Here is a 19816-nt window from a genome sequence, read left to right as displayed (position 1 = left end):
TCCATAGAGCAACAAATGAATTTTCTAAATTGATAAAATCTGAATGAATGAAAGCTAAAAAAACTCAGTCTTATGAACTGCACTTCAAAATGTTGTGTGACTGAAGTATATAATACATTACAGCATACATAGTTACCTCCATGAGTAAATAATTGTTCAGTGGTATCCTAGAAAATAATATAAAATGCATCCATTATTTAGATAATTTCCTCCAACTCTAGTAGAATCAGTTGTCAAGATGGTAAAAATGTGGCCCTTCTGAAAAACCTATCCACTTGACATCTTTTACTTGCCATGGTTCGAGGTGCAGTGATCAAAGAAATCCACTCCCACTGAGTGCAGAAGGAAATCTGTCATTAAATTTTGTTCCAGCGATGGCCCACAAACCACTAACTTTCCCCTGTTAGCTGCCCCACATAAGTAAAAGAGAGAAAAAAGACTTGCATTGATTTAGCCCTTTTCATGCCCATCAGATATCTCAAAATACTTTAGTGCCAATAAACCACTTTTGAAGTGTAGACACTGTTGTAATGTAGGAAATGTGGCAGCCAATTTTTGCACCGCAAATTCCCATAACAGCAATGTGATAATGACCAGTTTTTGTGATGTTTACTGTGGGATAAATATGGGCCAGGACACATGGGATAACTTAAAACAAAAACAGAATTACCTGGAAAAACTCAGCAGCTCTGGCAGCATCGGCGGAGAAGAAAAGAGTTGACGTTTCGAGTCCTCATGACCCTTTGACAGAACTTGAGTTCGAGTCTCCCTGCTCATCTTCAAAAGAGTGCCATGGGATCTTTTATATCAATCCGAGCAGGCAGATAGGGCCTCAGTTTTAGTCTCTCATCCAAAAAACAGAACCTCCAACAGTGCAACACTCTTTCAGTACTGCACTGGAGTGTCAACACTGATTTTTGTGCACAAGCCCTGGAGTGGGAAGCCTGAAAACAAGCAGCCACGAGGAGGAAAATCCAGCCAGTGTCAAAATTTGCAGTCAAGATCTTACTTCAAATGGTCAACAGTTTAGATACACAAAATGTTGCTCTTCTGGAGTTTTGTGACAATTTTAAACTAATATAAAAGGTAAATTAGAATATTTAATCATTTTCAAAGGTGACATGATCATAAATATATCAGGAAAACTGGGTAATGAGGAGTTCTAGGCCAGGTAATTATTATTTTATTATTCTTCAAATTTTGCTTAAGTTATTCAGACTTTGTTTTTAGATATTTTGGAAAGGTTTTTAACTTAATTAATCGCTGAATTTATTGTTCCAAAACAGCTGGCTGCATTTTTAGCTTTTAATTAGAAACAATTTATTTTTAAAAATGGCACATGTCAGGAACTATCAACATTCCCAGTGCAGTTCAGATTTGTTTAGGTTTTTGAGACCTCAGCATTAGGCCATTGGAAACCCTTAGAAGCCCGACTCCCCTCACCATTTTCCACTTCCTGCTTCTGTATCAATATTCATTAATAATCCATATAAGGAAATCTTTACTAATCTCTCATTAATTCCTTTTTTTATTAGCTTAAATTGTGTCCTGTATTATCATGCTGAAGGCAATGTCTATAACTTCCTCTCTGAGCACAGAAAAGTGTAACAAAGGGAAAATTGAAGTAATGCGGGCAACAATGGAAGTAATGCAAGGATAAAAGGGATAGTTCCTAAAGTATAAAGCTGCAGAGAACATGGCGAATGAACTAATGAAATAATTAATTTAGTGTATTTGCTCTCCCTTAGTCATCTTCCATTGTTGCTCACATCAATCTTTTCCCTCTGTTACCCTTCTTTAGTGGTGTGTCTGTTCTGTACTCTGTGTGTAGCATTCCTCAACAGGATCTACTTTGCTTCTGTGCTATTCCATTATATTGGTGCTGTCCAGTCAACTCCATTTAGGTCACCCTTATTCCCTCTATATTGCCTTTCTAAATATTTCTATTGTGCACATTGTCTTTTCCATCATGAGCCTAATCTTAAGATCTACCATATTACCACATGTCATTACACAAGACATAGTAAGCCAACAAGCAATTAGGAAGGAAAAGGGAGAATTTTCTGATTGTCGGGCGGGCCAGTTGGGAGCGGGCGTGGCAGGCGTGGAGCCGATCACCACCCGCGATCGGCTGTCTGGCGCCATTTTACATGGGTGTGCCAATTAAGGCCCACCCAGCGTGACGCATATCAGTAGCACTCAGCACTACCTGTGCAGGTGGGGGGAGGAGGGAGAGTCAGGGGTAGCGCTCTTTCGCGCATGTGCGCGAAAGAGCACAGAAATCTCCCTGAGGCACGGATCTGCCTCAGGGAGATTAAGTTCATATCGAAATTTTTAAATAAAGAAAGATAATAATTATTTACACATGTCCCCTCATGTGACAATCTCACATGAGCTGGAACGTCTTTGTCAATTTATCAGAATTTATTTATTGATATTGTTAAATCTTCAGGAAACCTCATCCTGCCTTTGACAATTCGGCAGGTGCACAGCCGCCTCCGGCACACGCCGGCCGAGCAAAAGGTCTAAATGACGCACGGTGACGTCGGGATGCATGCCCAACACCACTGCGCTTCATTTTACATGTTAGGCCCGCCCCCGCATGCCGATCTCAAAATTCTGGCCTTTATTGCAAGGCATTGAAGGGCATGTCCTGGAACTCCCTCCCTAACAGCACTGTGGGTGTACCTGCACCACATGGACTGCAGTGGTTCAAGAAGGTAGCTCGCTACCACCTTCTCAAGGGCAATTAGGGATGGGCAATAAATGCTGGCCACTGCAGCGATGCCCACATCCAATAAATAAATTTTTAAAAAGTACAAGCATGAAGGAAGTCTTGCTACAATTGTATAGGGCCTTGGTGAAATCACATATGGAGTACTGTGTATGGCTTTGGTCTCCATACCCAAGGAAGGATACAATTGCTTTAGAAGGGGTGCAATGAAGAGTCGCTGGATTGATTCCTAGGATGAGACTGTTTCCTATGACAAGAAATTGAGCAGAATGGGCCCAAATTTTACGGAATTTAGAAGAATGGGGGGTGATTTCATTGAAGTATTTAAGAATTTGAATGGCGTTAATAGGGTTGGGAACCTTGAACTAGGGAGTATAGTCTCAGGATAAGGGGGTGACATTTAGAACTAAGATGAGGAGAAATGTCTTCACTCAGAGCATTCTCTCTCCCAGAAGGCTGCAGATGATCAGTAGTTGAGTATATTCAAGGCTGAGATCAATAGATTTTTGGACCCTAAGGGAATCAAGGAATTGGGGATAAGGTGGGAAAGTGAAGTTGATGTCAAAGATTAGCCGTGTTCATATTGAATAGTGGAACAGGCTCAAGAGGCCATATGGCCTACTCCTATTTTTTGCATTCTTATATTATGGTCACTGTTGCCAATGTATTTTTGGTCTCTAATCTACTCTGTCATCTTCTAGCTGCTACTTCATATGACATATAATAGCACCCTGCTGTCACAGTTTCTTTGCTGATTTTTTTTTTCCTTGCAATAACTCAACATTGCATCCAGGATCTTGTTTTGATTACGTTCTTTTCAGTTAGTGAGCTAGAATTCAGTATCAGCATTTTTAATGCTGGAGGCAGTATTCCGAATGCAGTTAATATCAAAAGGAAGATTAGAATTGTGTAATTTTTAATGTATATGAATTGCAATTAGGAAAGCATTTGAACATGAGCAGGGTATAAAAAGGAAATGAGTCTAAATTGCAGGAAGAAACCAGATGGTGCTTTGGGCTACAGCAAGTGATGTTATAATGGCCACATGTAGTAAATGAGTTAATGATCATGATAATGGAACTGGGAATCCAGGAGGAAACCACTAATTTTGTCTTTCCAATGGTTGCAGCACTAGCAGTTTAATGTTTGCTTGCATCACCTTCACTAGGGTTTATTAGCAATTTCATCTTCTTCTTTGTTGGCATTTCAAGAAAATTCTCATTTTGCTGCATCCAGAAGGAACTGCATTGAGGCTTGCCATATTCATTTCATAACTCATTCTTATGTCTAACAGAAAGCGGTTTACATCCCTTCAATTCGAGTCCAATTTGAACTCAGTTCCCAGAAGTGAAAACAGTAGTGTTTTTTTAAAAAATGTAACCACATAGTATCACCTGAACACTTGTTAAATGAGCCCTCAGTTATTTTGATTTCCTGAATAACATTACCTAGCATACCTGGACAATCCCAGACACCGTATTATGTTGCCTTTTCATTCTCCAGCAGTAAAGTCTTAGATATGAGTTTGATTATACTCATTAATAATAGAACTGAGAACTTTATTGTACCACAGTAATTATTTAGAGCACAATTAGAACTATACCCATGCAACATCACATGAGACGAGTTTGACTACCTGCTATCTAAGTAATGCATTTGTAAAGATGACGTGCTGAGATTCCTTTATGACTAATCTAAAGGCCTTGCATTGTATGGTGGAAAAAGAACTTGCATTCATATAGCAGCTTCCATAACCTCAAAGCATTCCAAAGCAGCTTACAGCCAATTAAATACTTTTGAAGAGTAGGAAGTGTTCCAATGTAGGAATCGCAACATATAGTCCTGGAAGTGTTACTTTAGCTGATCTCTACAAGAGCAGTGTGGAGGAGGTGCTACAAATCACCTGATTAAAAATCAATTTTTGTAAATCATAAGACAAAACAGATCCTTTCTCAGCTAATCCAAACAGAAAGACCCAACAGACCCCAAGCACAGCATCTAATTATTTCTTATAATTTTCACCACCTCATTCAGAAATCCATTCTACATTTTGCTCCTAAGTTGGGTGAAGACGTCTCTGAAGTCACCCCCTAAATTTGCCTTTACCGAAGGAAACACTTTCATTTATATATTTTATTTCATGTCCTTAGCACATTCCAAAGTGCATCACAGCCAACTAATATTTTTGTAATTATGTGTAATCATTGTTGTAATGTAATTAAACACAACAGCCAGATCCCACAAATAACAATGAGACAAATGACCAGTTAACCTATTTTAGTGGTATTGGTGAAGAGATTAATTATAAGAAATCCCCACTTTTCTTCTTATAGAGCCACTGAATCTTTAATACCCTTCTGAACAGGCAGATTGGCCTTGGTTTAACCTGTTGGCTCGAATGATAGGAATCTTATGTTTGCAGACACTGATAATCAAGAGAAAAAACAAAAAAACTGCGGATGCTGGAAATCCAAAACAAAAACAGAATTACCTGGAAAAACTCAGCAGGTCTGGCAGCATCGGCGGAGAAGAAAAGAGTTGACGTTTCGAGTCCTCATGACCCTTCGACAGAACTAAGTTCAATTTAACAAATTGTTAATGCCTTTATTAGCAGCACTGCTAAAAACAGAAAAGGCATAATTAACCAATTCCAAAGAAGAGACAATATGGCCTGGATTTTCACTGAGTCATGATGACTTGGGAGCTCTTTAAAAATGGTAGATGGGTCCACATTCTGGGATTCCAGACCCCATTACCAGGCTATCTGAGTTTCAGGAGTACCTTTAAAGGGTTCAGGCTGGTTCCTGTCAAAAGCCCGCATCCAGCTCTTCTGACCTGGCTGGCTCCATTGCAGAGATAAGCATATCCTACTCCTCTGTAATTTTCATGGAGTTGGGCAAGGTTTTTAAAGAGTTGTGGCTCACTGCCCTCAGAGGAGTCATTAACCCTAGCCTGCATGAGGGGACCTTTTTTACAAGGTAAGTTCAAAAGATCCTCCTCATGCTCCCTATGCTGAGCTCTGCCCTTCCACCCACCCTTTATGCCCCATATGTCAAGCTCTACCCTTCTATCCTTCATAGGATATGTAAAAAATACTTTTAAAAAGCAATTCATTCATAACTTGCTACTATGCAAAGAAAGTCATTTCACTTAGAAAGCAATAAAAATGTCAATCATCCAGACCCTTTAAAGTATAAACAACAAAAACCACAAGTACTTGAACCCACTTAACGTTGCTTAAACAAACATTATGAAATTACAGGAGAGATCAGACAGCCTGAGCTGTCAATAAAACAATATCTTCTCTGAGTGCAGGTGTTTCAACAAGTGTAATGGATGTCTGGGCTCTCAGCCAAGCCTCATTATATAGCCTCTCAATTTCTCTGCTCCTCTCACACATTCTAATCTCTCTCTCGCTGAACTTACTGCACTCCATTCTCTCAGGTCCAACCCTGACATCATCATCAAACCCGCTGATGAGGGTGGTGCTGCTGTTGTCTGGCGCACTGACCTCTACCTCGCGGAGGCTGAGCGTCAACTCACAGACACTTCCTCCTACCTCTCCCTGGACCATGACCCCACCACTGAACATCAAGCCATTGTTTCCAGGACTGTCACTGAACTCATCTCCTCTGGGGATCTTCCTCCCACAGCTTCCAACCTGATAGTCGCCCAACCTCGGACGGCCCGCTTCTACCTCCTACCCAAAATCCACAAACAGAACTGTCCCGGTAGACCGATCGTGTCAGCTTGCTCCTGCCCCACAGAACTCATCTCTCATTATCTTGACTCCCTTCTCTCTCCCCTTGTCCAGTCCCTTCCCACCTACATCCGTGATTCCTCTGACACCTTACGTCACATCAACAATTTCCAGTTCCCTGGCCCCAACCGCTTCCTCTTCACCATGGACGTCCAATCCCTCTACACCGCCATCCCCCACCAGGATGGTCTGAGGGCCCTTAGCTTCTTCCTCGAACAGAGGCCCGAACAATCCCCATCCACCACTACTCTCCTCTGTCTGGCTGAACTTGTTCTCATACTGAACAATTTCTCCTTCAACTCCTCTCACTGCCTCCAAATAAAAGGTGTGGCTATGGGTACCCGCTTGGGCCCCAGCTATGCCTGTCTCTTTATGGGGTATGTGGAACATTCCTTGTTCCAGTCCTACTCTGGCCCCCTTCCACAACTCTTTCTCCGGTACATCGATGATTGCTTCGGTGCTGCTTCGTGCTCTCGTCTGGACTTGGAAAAATTTATTAATTTTGCTTCCAATCTCCACCCCTCCATCATTTTCACGTGGTCCATCTCTGACACTTCTCTTCCCTTCCTTGACCTCGCTGTCTCAATCTCTGGTGATAGACTGTCCACCAATATCCATTACAAGCCTACCGACTCCCACAGCTACCTCGACTACAGCTCCTCACACCCCGCTTCCTGTAAGGACTCCATCCCATTCTCTCAGTTCCTTCGCCTCCGTCGCATCTGTTCCGATGATGCTACCTTCAAAAACAGTTCCTATGACATGTCCTCCTCCTTCCTTAACCGAGGTTTTCCACCCACAGTCGTTGACAGGGCCCTCAACCGTGTCCGGCCCATCTCCCGCGCATCTGCCCTCATGCCTTCTCCTCCCTCCCAGAAACATGATAGGGTCCCCCTTGTCCTCACTTATCACCCCACCAGCCTCCGCATTCAAAGGATCATCCTCCGCCATTTCCGCCAACTCCAGCATGATGCCACTACCAAACACATCTTCCCTTCACCCCCACTGACGGCATTCCATAGGGATCGTTCCCTCCGGGACACCCTGGTCCACTCCTCCATCACCCCCTACTCCCCAACTCCCACCTATGGCACCACCCCATGCCCACGCAAAAGATGTAACACCTGCCCCTTCACTTCCTCTCTCCTCACCGTCCAAGGGCCCAAACACTCCTTTCAAGTGAAGCAGCATTTCACTTGCATTTCCCCCAACTTAGTCTACTGCATTCGTTGCTCACAATGCGGTCTCCTCTACATTGGAGAGACCAAACGTAAACTGGACGACCGCTTTGCAGAACACCTGCGGTCTGTCCGCAAGAATGACCCAAACCTCCCTGTCGCTTGCCATTTCAACACTCCACCCTGCTCTCTTGCCCACATGTCTGTCCTTGGCTTGCTGCATTGTTCCAGTGAAGCCCAACGCAAACTGGAGGAACAACACCTCATCTTCCGACTAGGCACTTTACAGCCTTCCGGACTGAATATTGAATTCAACAACGTTAGGTCTTGACCTCCCTCCCCCATCCCCACCCCCTCCCCCCTCTGTTTCTTCCCCCTTCCTTTTGTTTTTTTCCAATAAATTATATAGATTTTTCTTTTTCCCTCCTATTTCCATTATTTTTAAATATTTTTAAATCTTTTATGATCCCCCCACCCCCACTAGAGCTATACCTTGAGTGCCCTACCATCCATTCTTAATTAGCACATTCGTTTAGATAATATCACCAATTTCGACACCTATGCCGTCTTTTGTTCTGCCGTCTGTGACATCTTTTGATGATCTGCTTCTATCACTGCTTTTGCCTACAACCACACCACCCCCCTCCACTTCTCTCCCCCCACCCAACAGCAACCCCACCCCACCCCACCCCACCCCACCCCACCACCACCAGCTTAAACCAGCTTATATTTCAACCCTTCCTGGGATTCACCTAGTTCTGTCGAAGGGTCATGAGGACTCGAAACGTCAACTCTTTTCTTCTCCGCCGATGCTGCCAGACCTGCTGAGTTTTTTCAGGTAATTTTGTTTTTGTTTTGGATTTCCAGCATCCGCAGTTTTTTGTTTTTGTTTTTACCTCATTATATGGCTTTTGTTGTTGATTTTTTTTACACACATTATACCCCTTTAACTTTTAAAATGACCAAAAATCATCCTCCATCGGCATACTTTATTCTGTCCCTTAAGTGGACAGTTCATTTTCCAGGAACCTATTCTCAAGCTTTTCTCAGCTCCATTGTTTCCTTCTTCAGCCAGATAACTTCTAAACTCTGAACTGACTTCAACAGTGAGGGTATTCTGGAGATTCCTCCCTCTAACCAAAGCTAGGCGAATCTTCCAACCTGACCTAAATCCATACAAACTTGGTCTTTTGAATCTGAACCTTCTGCGTGGTGAATAATAAAGACAGCATTTTCTCTGCTTCCAATGCAGGACTGTTTGCGCTCTCTCTCAGGTTCTAGCAGACTGATCTATCTGTAAGGTTTAATGATATTTTAAGATAAACCCTGTAACCCGATACCACAATGTCTTTACATGGAGTCTTCCCTTTTCGAAAATCATCTCCATGCAATGTGAATCACATGGTCCTCGTATCCAGGTAGAAATTCTGATTATTTATCTTCTAAACCCCAATTCCATTCTATCTTGGAATTAAATGGACAGTTTAAAGTATGGCCATTTTAAAGTCTGACATTCCTAACACCTCCTTTGAGATTTGGAGACTAAAGTCCACCCATAGTCTTCATAGATGCCTTGCCATTGTCCACAGCTATGAACATCTTGCATCTTCTTCCCAGCAAAACAGTCTGGGCCCACTTTCATCTTTAACAACCAAGCCACCCAACCTCGTTGTCAGGCAGAATTCAGAACAGGTCACATGACCCCCTTCATTCTACCATTTTACCTCAAATTGAAGAGTCAATCCCAAAACATAACAATCTTATAATTTTAATATTTATAACAGCAGATGCTTTATCTTACTCAGTTTGAAGCTCATGAGTTGCCACGTCACATTTGAAACCCTCCCCTAGTTCAATAGCGTCCACAAGCTTGATCTAGTTACACAATATATTAAGTGTTAAATATGGCATGACTTAAAAAAAAGGTTGCAAGCTCTTTTGCAAACTTTGAGTTATTTGCTGTGTAAATAATAAACATTATACACTCTAATAATGCAAGCCAAGTGTCCCCTATGATGTTAATTTCCTTAACAATACACACTACAATATAAAAATAGTGACCCAATCTTGAGGGACTTCTGGACAAGTTAGGGTAGTCTTTGTGTAATCACATTACCTACCATTGGCCACCACCAGCAAAACTCCCTGATCCTATTAGTATATACTACTACACCAGTACAACTGTGCCAACCCATGTTAACATGTTTCCTCAAAGTCTTTGTAAGCAAAATATATAGAATACCAATAGGTAAATTAAGGTAAAATTCCAATAAATAGAAGGAAAAGCAATTTATAAAAGTGGTGGTGGAAGAACATTCACTATTGTCTGGGTAAATAAAATCGTAATTTAAATCTTAATAGAAGTTACAACCAATTTGTTCCAAAGTTGACCTTGTGACTTTGATTTCGAGCTCATGCAAAAAAACTTATTCAACCAAGACTAGATTAAAAATCTATTTGGTTAGAGAAACAAGGAGAACCTTCTTCAGAAAATAAAGGCTCCTTATTGTAACTCTATGATATTCACAATAAAAAAATCAATCCTCAATCACAGTAATTAACCAACATACATTAAAATTTATAAATGAATTGAACCATAGCCTTTGCATAAAAACTATAGCATGGCATGTTTCAGTATTTAATAACTCTTCTAACAATTACATCATAATAGTTAAGCCAATGGAGTTCAATTACATGGTCTAACTTAAATGTGAATCATGCTGAAAATGCATAAACATATTTCACTCCCCTATTTAAATTGCCTTCATAAAAGAACCCTTTAACCCCATCCTGTCAAATGTAATCTTTGTATACATTAATTATAACTAATGAAATAAGGATATGGTTTAGAGATCAGATGCTTCAATCATTTAGTGAAGGGAATTAGATTTTCTCATAGACTAAGCATGAAGCTCAAAGGTTCATATCAGTCATTAGACCAATGAAATTAGAATTACTTTCTATCATTCATTAGGTTTTACTGTTTCAGTTTTTAGTTTCTTTTTATGGAAGTGTTAATGCTGAAACTACGCTTCAGTTTACTTCAAATCCCCCAAACACAACAATGTTCATACTAGAAGGTTGTAGCATTAAAACAACTTTAAGAAATTAATTTCCACGGGGTTCTCACTCTCATCTGCTGCAACTTTAGCAGAAGATGGACAGAATCTCCAAGTATATTAGTTCTCGATCTTCTGGCATTACAGCAGAAGATCCTGCAGAAATTAGATGTCCTGTGGCATTGTCTGTAGTAATCTGAGACACTGGCTGAGAGGGGATCAGTTGGTGGAGCAGGCAAGAAAAGCAGCAGTCAGGCAGAGAATGCAGCGTGGTTCCATAGATTAGAAGATTTCGGTGAATTGTGAACTGAAATAAAATCTCGGGTTGCCAACTCTGGTTAGATATATTCCTGGGATTTCATTGTATGACCTCTCATTTCCAACTTCTCTGCTCAGTCAAATTTCAATTTTCTCCTCCAATATTTTTATTACAAATGTTCAAAGAAAATAGGGAAAACAACTTTTTGAAAACAATAATGCCAACCCTACCATCTCATAAGTCAAGAGATTTGGCATAAAAATATTCATTTTGTTCAAACATAGACAAATATAGATTGATAGTTGGTTTGTAAACCTCATTATTGACTTCCTTAATTTCTAATAGGTCAGAGTTCCTTACTAAAACTGTCTTACTGCATTGAAAATGTTTTACAAAAAAGATCTCTAAAAATCCTACCTTATATCCCTCCATTGTTACAAAGAAGGATCCACTCACCTACCGCATCCACAACTCATGGGGAGGTGATCTCAGAGTTGTAATGTCACTGGACCAGTAATCCTGGGGCACAGGCTAATGCTCTTGGGACATGGATTCAAATCCCACCACAGCAGAAGGTGGAATTTGAATTCAATTAATAAATTTGAAATTAAAAAAATGTCTATCCAAGAAACCATCTCTTTCAGAAAGAAAATTGCTGTCCAGCCTACACATGACTCCAGATCCACAGCATTGTAGTTGACTCTGAAATGACCTAGTACCAAACCACTACAAAGCTTACAAAATGCAATGAAACTGGATGGACCACCTGGCATTGATCTAGGCATCGGAAACAACGATGCAAACATAGCTCTGTTGACGGTCCCACAGACTAGTCAAGTAACAGCCTAGCATACTCCTACTCATGGAATCATACCTAACACCACTATCCCTGGGTATGTCCTGTTCCACTGGCAGGTCAGACCCACCAGAGGTGGAAGCACAGTAGTAAACAATTGAGTGGGAGTTGCCCTCAGAGTCCTCAGCATTGACTTTGAATCCCATGAAGTCTCATGGCATCAAGTCAAACATGGGCAAGGAAACTTCCTGCTGATTACCACCTACCACGCACCCCCCCCCCCCCCCACCCCCCTCCTCAGCTGATGAAATAGTGCTCCTCCATGTTGAACACAAATTGGAAGAAGCACTGAGGGTGGCAAGGACACAGAATGTACTCTGGGTGGAGGACTTAAATTACCAACACCAAGAGTGGCTTGTAGCACCATTACTGACTGAGATGGCTGAGTCCTACAGACTGGGTCTGCATTAGGTGGTAAGGGAGCCAACAAAGGGGAAAAACATATTTGATCTCGTCCTCACCAATCTACTTGTCACAGACGCATCTGTCCATGATGATATCGGTATCAGTGACCACCACACAGTCCTTGTGGAGACCAATCCCGTCTACAAATTGAGGATACCTTCCATTGTGTTGTGACATCACCACCATGCTAAATGGGATAGATTTCAAACAGATCTAGCAATTCAAAACAGGGAATCCAGAAGGTGCTGTGGACCATCAGCAGCCGCAGAATTCTTTACAAATACAATCTGTAACCTCATGGCTTGGCATAGCCCCCACTCTACCATTACCACCAAGTCAATGGATCAACACTGGTTCAATGAAAAGTACAGGAGGACATGCCAGGAGAAGCACCAGGCATACCTAAAAATGAGATATCAGCCTGGTGAAGCTACAACACAGGATGATTTGGATGCCAAAAAACAGAAATAGCGATATACAGAGCTAAGCAATCCCATACACAACCAATGGATCAGTCCTGCACGTCCATTTGTAAATGGTAGTGGACAATTAAACAACTCACTGGAGCAGAAGGCTCCACAAATGTTCTAAAAACCCATCTGGTTCACTAATGCCCTTTAGGGAAGGAAATCTGTCGTCTTTACCTGGTCTGGCCTACACGTGTCTCCAGACCCACAGCAATGTGGTTGACACTTAAATGCCCCCTCTGAAATGGCCTAGCAAGCCACTCATTTTTAACAAACCACTACACAGTCACAAAAAAGGAATGAAACCAGATGGACAACCTAGCATCGACCTAGGCACCGGAAACGACAATGGCAATCTCAGCCCTGTCGACCCTGCAAAATCCTCCTTACTAACATCTGGGTGCTAGTGCCAAAATTGGGAGAGCTGCCTCACAGACTAGTCAAGCAACAGCCTGACATAATCATCCTCACGGAATCATGCCTCATAGATAGTGTCCCAGACACCACTATCACCAGCAGGACAGGCCCAGCAGAGGTGGCGGCATAGTGGTACACAGTCAGGAGGGAGTTGCCCTGGATGTCCTCAACATCGATTCTGGCCCCATGAAGTCTCATGGCATCAAGTCAAACATGGTCAAGGAAACCTCCTGCTGACTACCATATACCATCCTCCCTCAGCTGATGAATCAGTGCTCCTCCATGTTGAACACCACTTGGAGGAAACACTGAGGGTGGCAAGGGCACAGAATGCACTCTGGGTGGGGGACTTCAATGTCCAGTAGCACCACCACTGACCGAGCTGGCCGAATCCTAAATGACATAGCTGCTGAAGACTGGGTCTGCGGCAGGTGGTGAAGGAACCAACAAGAGGGAAAAACCGACTTGACCTCATCCTCACCAACCTGCCTGCTGCAGATGCATCTGTCCATGACAGAATTGGTAGGAGCATCCACTGCACAGTTATTGTGGAGACGAAGTCCTGCCTTCACATTGAGGATACCCTCCGTCATGTTGTGTGGCACTACCACCGTGCTAAATGGGATAGATTTTGAACAGAACTAGCAACTCAAGACTGGGCATCATGAGGCGCTGTGGGCCATCAGCAGCAGCAGAATTGTACTTAAACATAATATGTAACCTCATGGACCGGCATATCTCCCACTCTACCATTACCATCAAGCCAGGGGATCAACCCTAGTTCAATGAAGAGTGCAGGAGGGCATGCCAGGAGCAGCACCATGCATACCTAAAAATGAGGTGTTGTTGTGGTCACTTTGACAAACGAACCACAGGAGACTCAGGCACAAGTTATGATCGTTTATTCGAGCAAATGCAAGAACACTGTCACAATACAGCCTGAAACAGCGCTCTGCTAAGTTACAAGTGTTCAACATATATATATATACATTATTGGTCACGTACAAGAACATCCTCCAGATTCCGATCTCGTCAACATATAGGTTTACGTTAAGCAAACAAATCTCTGGTCACAAAGGTTACATCATCTGTGCCTGCCTTCACCCTGGCAGAGACCCTCCCTCCTACCTCCACTAGGACCATCTGTTCTTCCCCTATCTACTATAAACAGGCCCAATCTTGGTTATTTTTCAATCTATGACTCCAGACTGTCTCCCAAAACACTCAATTTATATTTGCACCCAGTATGGTCTTGCTGATACTCAAGCCCTGAGAATGTGCAAGGTTCTGCATTCTCGCTGTCCCAGCCTGACCTTTAACTGTTAACTACTTAAAAATTGTGGTTTTGCATGCTGAGATATTTTAAGTCAAGTCCCTTAACCATTACTGTATTCCTTTATTTCCCCCCAACAGTGTCAACCTGGTGAAGCTATAACACTTGCATGCCAAACAGAATAAGCAGCAAGTGATAGACAGGACTATGCGATCCCACAACAACAGTTCAGATCTAAGCTCTGCAGTCCTACCACGTCCCGTCATGAATGGTAGTGGACAATTAAACAACCCACTGGAGGCAGATGCTCCACAAATATCCCTACTGGTTGGTGTCACACCTAGCACAAAGGAAGATGGTTTTGGTTGCTGGAGGTCAGTTATCTCAGCTCCAGGACATTGCTGCAGGAGTTCTTCAGGGTAGTGTCCTCGGCCCGACCATCTTCAGCTGCTTCATCAATGACCTTCCTTCCATCATAAGGTCAGAAGTGGGGATGTTCGCTGATGATTGCACAATGTTCAGCACCATTTGTGACTCCTCAAATACTGAAGCAATCCATGTCCAAATGCAGCAGGATCTGGTCAATATCCAGGCTTGGGCTGACAAGTGTCAAGCAACATTCGCGCCACAGAAGTGTGAAGCAATGACCATCTTCAACAAGTACATACCCAGGAAGGAGGTATGTGCACTGAAGTCAGAAGAGGCCAATAGACTTTTGGAGATTATTAAATTAGAAGATTTATTTACAAAATAAAACTTAAACACACGTGATTACAGTTACACAGTTAAATTTAGTCTTACGTTACCCAAAAAATTTCTACTTAGCTGGACTCCCAAATCAACAGTCTTTTCCAGGCAACGGTCCAAATAGATTCTTAATCTATAGAAGACCCAATAATATTACCTCAAGGCACCCGCTGTTGCTATAAGGGAAGCATTTCACAGCTTCTCTCTCCCTCTCACTTGACAATAGAATTCCAAGGTTTTTAACTTCTCTGGGTTGGCTACAGACTGTTTTTCACAAGTCTGCCTTTGCACAGCCCACCTTTCAAGATCTCACATTACCATTCCGCATACAGTTTTCAATCTTTCTTTAAATATATTTTTCCTCTTTTATCTCTAAACCCATTGTTCTTAACTTTCTTTGGAAGTTACTTTTCCCAGAATATAAAAATCTTTCATGCTACCATCTTGTCTTTGCTTTTGCATCATTAAAAATGATATCCCCACTACTTGTTTACCTATGAACTCCTGTAAGATGCAAACATTTGCCCTTTGAAATTCAAACAACTTCTCATCTACAAATGCAAATATTAGGTCATCCATTCCCATTTCAAAATGCCTGCTTTTACACCTAGCCCTTGATGGTTTAAACCTTGCAGTCTGTCTTCAGTTTAATTAGTCACACACACACAGCTCCCCACACCTGCTTCAGTATCCCACAGTAATATTAGGCAAAAAGTGCTATTCTATTTACAAGAAGAATTGCAAAGTTGCACAACCTTCAGAGAAAAAATTCTCATTCTTTTAATTTTAAAACAGGGTCCCCTATTTCCAGACTCACCCACAAAAAGAAAAATACTTTCCACTTCCACCTTGTCAAGACTGTTTAGGACCTTTTAGATTTCAGTCGTCACCCCTCACTCTTCTAAACTCCAGTGCAAACAAGCCCAACCTGTCCAACCTTTCCTCATAAGACAATCCAGTCATTCCAGGTATCAACTTAGTAAGCCTCTTCTGAACCACCTCCAATGCATTTATGTCCTTCCTTAAATAAGACCAAAACAGATTTATACCCACTCATTCAACCCATTTATATCTGTCTGTAACCTCTTTACGTCCTCTTCACAACCTACTTTTCTGCTCCCCAGAGGAGAATCTCTTAATAGCACTGTCGGTGCACCCACATGAGATGGACTGCAGCACTTCAAGAAGGCAACTCATTACTACCTTCTCAAGGGCAATTATAGACGAGCAAGCAATGGTGGCCTTGCTGGCAACATGCACATCCCATGAATGAAAAGTAACCAGGGCATGAATTTAAGGTAATTGGCAAAAAAGATTAGAAGGGAGTGCAGAAACTTTTTCACTTGTAGTAGGGGGTCTGAAAGGATGGGAAGTCCGAAAACCTCACCACGTTTAAAAGTATTTGGATATACATTTTAAATGTAATAAACTATTGATCAAGAGGTGAAAAATACCATTACTGGGCAGCTCTCTTTCAGTTAGCACAGACATAATAGGTCTCATTCTGCTATAATTTCTTTTTTCCCTATTTTCTCTTAAAAAATGCAGAAAGCATGCAGAAATTTGAGAATCAGAGCAAGAGTTTAAGTCAGCTCCCTGGACCTTCCATCGTGCTCGAGCCACAAGAGGAAGTAAACACTAGCACTCCGGCTCAGTCTTCAGAAAACTGGGACATGAAACCTTGCACCCCTCATTTCTCCGTTCACCATCTCCAGTCTATCTTGTGGGATACTTACCTCTAAAAACACCAGCTGAAGCTTTGGTGTCTTGCAGGGCTGTCTCTGTAACCAAGTCATTAACAACAGGCAGAGTCAACTACTCAGCTCCCCAAACTATTGTCAGTGGCAGTAAAATAACAAGATTTCACAGCCCTCTTCTGAGATCACAGGTGAAGCTGGATTACACTAAGAAATTGCATCTCTCACAAACAATTCACAACAGTTAGCTTGTCTGTGAAGATGTTTTTCTCCTGGGTTACTTGCAAACATGCCTATGAGATTAATCTTTAAATCCTGGATATTCCAGAACAATCATGGAAGGTTGGCAACAATAGTAGTAGAAACCAGAACCGAATCAGAGCTCACTTGAATCAATTTCTTGTTAAAGGTTGAGAATGAGGCATTAACATTCCTGGAGCTGAAGACCGTTAAGAGGAAAGCTTGCGCTTGAAGCTGATGCACGCACGTCATTTCTGCACATGCAATAGGGGTGAATTTGCATTTACACTATTTTCTGTGGTTTCTTCAGCTCTTTTGCTGAAGTTATGGTAACCAGGTGAATCCCTGCAGAATTCCAAGCCCATAGAATGCTTTGTGAAATGTCATTCTTGCTGTTATTAAAAATTCTGGGTTATATGTTAATTTGATTCCTTAAACTACTTTCTGGAAGTTACAGTGCAGTGACACTGCTATCTATGGGAGGTGAATTCTGTTTATTTGGTTAAACCTCTTCATTCAAGGTAGCTGATAACTGACAGCGATGGCTGGGGGAAACTCTTTGAACTGGAGGCTGAAGCACTTGAATGAAAGGGAGATGTTAGGGAATTCAAACAAAAAAATTGACATTTACGGTGTAAATTACATATTTCTTTTAGCATGTTTCTCAAGCTATAAACCTTAGTACCATGTCCTCAGGAAGTTGATCAAAAATTTATCTAATTGGTTCCTATTTCTTAATTGTTCCATTCTCGGCTGTGTCAATTTTCACCTTGTGTTTTTCATGCCTTGTGGTATTTGATCATTCGCTCAAATTTAATTCAACAAACGGCAACCAGATAGGTGGAAGGATGCCATTATTTGCATGTGTAAGGAACTGGAAGAAACTGAGATAAGAAATTTATTTAAACACTGGAGATTGAAGAAGAGTAGAGGACATAAATATAAAGTTATATTTGAGGTATAGATGAGAGAACAAGTGAAAGCAGCAGAGATTTCCCTAAGTTTTTATTTTTATTTCTGCATCAACAAGAAAGTTAAAAAGACTGACCTTGGGCAACAGTAATTCTCTAAAGATGCAAGCAGTCAAGAGCTGAAATCACAGATCTAACATTCCAATATATCTTACATGGTGTAAGCTGCAGTTTTTAAATGAAAAGTCATAAGTGATTTAATACTATGCTTTATTGAGGCTCAACAATAAACAGAATCTGTAGATAGGAAATATGCATGCAATAAGTTGAATTACTAAAAAAAAAATTTACAGCAGTACCTATGTATATATTTATATACTAGCTTAAGTCACTTAAGTGATTTGCATGTTTATCAAGACTCATTACCAGCAAGGCTGTGAAAAGGAAATTAAACTGATACGTCTTTCACTGGTATTTCAAAAATACTTATTTTCTTGTTTTATGCCTACCATGATTCCTGAAAAGGTGGCAGTTTGTTCCATTTAATAATTTAAGATAGAGATTGCAGAATGAACTCACTGGTCAGCAGTTATTAAATGGTAAGGTTCATGTATTTCAAGTCATATTTTCCTCAACGTTAGTAACATGTAGCTTGAAAATAAAATTCTCTTATTTTGTTTCATATATAAATTATAAACGAGGGGTTTTATTTTACCAGAAAAAAAATATGCCATACTAATGTGTGATTTAGGCATTTATTTGTTCTTATATAAAGGAAAACTATATACCAAAAATTTCATTCAAGGCCTTGAATAACTTCTTTTTCAGCAATGCTATAAATCATGATATTACGAATAAAATGTATTAACTGCTGCGTCAGACGCAGAATGCATTTATAGCTGTTTGGAACTCCAATTCCAAAATGGCGGAACTGGCAATGGTAATCTACCTAGGAGTCTGCAGCTTTGCTGAAATTTTTGTTTCTATCATTCACAAACTTTACTGCATTTAGCATTTAAATTTGGATAAATTAGACATACAAGCATTAAATTAGCTGGACTGGGTTCTTTATCCTGCAACAACTGATTGTGACTAGTTGGATTTTTGAAAAAAAAATTTTAAATGAAATTCTGCCAGACTAGATTTTCATGAATGTTTTTGCAGTAAACTCAAAACTAAAAGCCTTAATGCTGTACCGCTGACAAAGTTACTCCTGGATGGAAATTTCAGAACTTGTGGTCGGTCTTATCAATTTATTAATTTGACAAAGTTTACAATTATAATTTACATTTCTGAACATGTGGGATATAGAGGTTATCAAATTAAGGCAACAAATAACAATAACCATACATATTATGTGGATAAACTGATATCTCGGTAAGTACAGTACCAAAGTGAAAATATTTCACAGAATGAAATTATGGTAGTCAGTTAATAAAATAGATATACAAAATTATCAAATGATACATTAAAAATGCTGCCTTTGGAAAACCCTAGTCCTCTTATCCTTGAAATAAAATTTTGGTTCACACACAAATTAGGAAATATGTACAGTACACAGTTGGCTGTTAATATCCATCCAAAAACATGTATACGATCAGGATTTTTGGCAAAAATAAAATCCTTTGATGAAAGTTCTATAGGCCATGAAATTCACAACTGCTTTCCTTCTAACCATTTCTTACTGTTTCCAAGATTATTGTGATAAACAGAGCCAAACTGCTGGTAATTTGTTCATTTAGAACAACGCAATTACAAACTGTCAAGAAACTTTAAATATACTGGAATACATCTAAACTTGTCAATACAGTTC

This window comes from Carcharodon carcharias, chromosome 2 (genome assembly GCF_017639515.1).
Source record: "Carcharodon carcharias isolate sCarCar2 chromosome 2, sCarCar2.pri, whole genome shotgun sequence".
NCBI lineage: Eukaryota > Metazoa > Chordata > Chondrichthyes > Lamniformes > Lamnidae > Carcharodon > Carcharodon carcharias.
This window is presented reverse-complemented; position numbering follows the sequence as displayed.